Here is a 2,437-nt window from a genome sequence, read left to right as displayed (position 1 = left end):
ATGTTGACCACAACCTAGAGACACCCTGCTAGAAACATTACATCCCCATAGGGCATCCAGTTCATTTTTATTTAGGCGGGATCTACCTTCACCATTAAAATTATTGAGTTTAGGAATGACCCTGACCTATTTTAAATCATTTCACACGTGCACATAACCACTCACTGTCCCCACTCCCGCACGCACCAAACGGCATCTAAAAAAGATCTCCAACAAAGAGCCCTAGAAACGGAGAGCCCGTCGAGCATTGCAGCGCCGGCCCGGCGAGGAGCAAGGCCCAATGGTGAAGCATGACACCTCTGAATCCATGGATCCACAACACCGTAAAGCTGCAGAGAAAGGTAGAGTCAGATGGTACCACACCACACCTAAGCAGGAAGATATTCACTGAGCTGCTGGTAACCAAGATGGGGTTCACAGTAGCAGAAATCTGGTGCATCATGACGGATGCACCCAAAGGCACCTACCTGCTGACGTTCATGTCCGAACAAATCTGCAGAAGGTATTGGCAGATGTGCTGGTCACGACGGGAGGAGAAACCCTTCTCTGCCTCCAGCCTGGAATGCCAGCTCGTGCTGGAGGTCAAGAGAATGACCGTGCACGTCTACAACCCACATGTCAATTTCCAAGACCTGACAACCTTCCTACGCCGCCACTGCACAGTGACTAAAGAACCCTCCCACAACCTGGACAGTGATGGCATCTGGGATGGTAAATGGACAGCAATGGTGAAGCTGAAGGAGGACCTGTTGGCCCCAGATGGAATCCGCCACCCCCCTTCCAGTTTCTCTCTAGGGCGCGACTCAGGATACCTGAACTACCCTAGGCAGCCCAAACTATGCAACAGGTGCAGCAAACCAGGCCACACTGGCAAACTCTGCTCAGCGCAAATATGCAGGAACTGCAAAAAAGAAGGCCACACAACAAAAACCTGCAAAGAGAAAACCCCATGCAACCTCTGTGGGGGTGTAGGCCATATCTTTAAGGACTGCCCAAAAAGAGCCAAATCCTACGCCCAAGCTGCCCAACCTCAGTGGAGAGGCCAACCAGAGGAGGAGGAGGCAGAAGTGACCCTGCGTCCAGTCCCAGCCCCGCGGCAGGAGAGGGGGACTGGGAAAGGGAAGGGCCACAACCAGAATGCGCCCAAGCCCAAGCAGGACACCGCCAAGGTCCCAGAGACACAGACACCCAACAATACCATCCCTGAGCCCGGTGAGCACAGTGAGTCTCCCACCACAACTGCCACCGAGTGCCCGGAGGAAGGTGCCTGGACAACACAGGATCGCAGGAAAAGGAGACACTCAACGGACTCTGAAGGAACAAGCAAGAGACCCGTGAGCACCCACAACTCCTACTCCGCGCTCGAGGATCCAGAAGAAGAAATGCAGCCGGAACAAGATACCACGAATGAGCAACTCAAGCAAGTGACGGAAGTGCTGAAGGAGATGAGGGCGCTGGCAAGCTCCATGGAAGCGTCCTCACCCCCATCGCCAACAAGAGTAGAAGAGGTTGAGACCACCATCGAGGGCCAAGAGCAAGACATGCCCGTCACCCCAGAGGAGGCAGACCCCAAGCCCACCAAGAGGGTGGAGCAGCCATCATGCAAGAGCAAGCAACAGTTGCCGAGCAGGAAGGCCCAGCACAAGAGACCCGACACGAGGCTGAACCAGCCCTGTAAGTAGCCTTGTCGATAGTATTTGTAACCTATTGCCTTAACTTGATAATTAGTCTTTAAGTATTAAGTTTACTCTTAAAAACGAATGAATGATGGCTATTTCGTTATTTTCCGTAAATGTCAGAAGTATTAGAGACAGGCGCAGATGTGCTAGTACTTTGAGTTTTCTTGCCAACCAGGAGTGTGATGTGTACATGATTCAGGAATGATCCATTCCCTTTGCAACATCATGCACACACCTAGAACAGCAGTGGACCCTAGGGCCTTCCTTTTGGTCTGGGGGGAACAGCAGTAGGTCTGTAGGAGTGGCTACCTTAGACAGAGGAAGGCGTTTCACGATGGACTCAGTCACCGAGCTGGAGGGCGGCAGGACTCTTGTCGTCGACGACTCGTGGGCAGGAGAGCCAGTTAGACTCATCAACGTGTACGCCCCTTCTGACCTAGGCGAGCGACGGGAGCTGTTTCAGTGCCTCAGGCCACAGTTGGTCACCTCAAGAACAATTTTGATGGGTGGGAATTTTAACTGTATTCTAGAAGCAGGTGGTAGATGTGGGGCCAGGGCTGGGGAAGGATGGATGGATGATGCTGCAAGACTGCTGGGAGAGATGGTGGGTGAGGCCTCCCTGACAGACGTCATTGGGACCATGGGGGCGGACGCCAGGAACTTCACCTGGAGTCGCCCTGACGGTTCCTTGACTCTCCAGCATAGACTTCATCTTCACCTCTCAATCAGTGAAGCTTAAGCAACATTCAATGGTGACA

The 2,437-nt window shown here is 52.9% G+C and overlaps 1 pseudogene; it reads left to right on the top strand.

Annotated features, from left to right (window-relative positions):
• Window positions 1-290: 290 nt before the first annotated feature.
• On the top strand, window positions 291-1,678 carry LOC147730833 (uncharacterized; annotated as a pseudogene).
• Window positions 1,679-2,437: the final 759 nt, after the last annotated feature.

This window comes from Lissotriton vulgaris, chromosome 2_1 (genome assembly GCF_964263255.1).
Source record: "Lissotriton vulgaris chromosome 2_1, aLisVul1.2, whole genome shotgun sequence".
In the NCBI taxonomy this organism is placed as follows: Eukaryota; Metazoa; Chordata; class Amphibia; order Caudata; family Salamandridae; genus Lissotriton; species Lissotriton vulgaris.
Note: the sequence above shows the minus strand (reverse complement) of the source record. Positions and strands in the feature narration are given on the sequence as shown.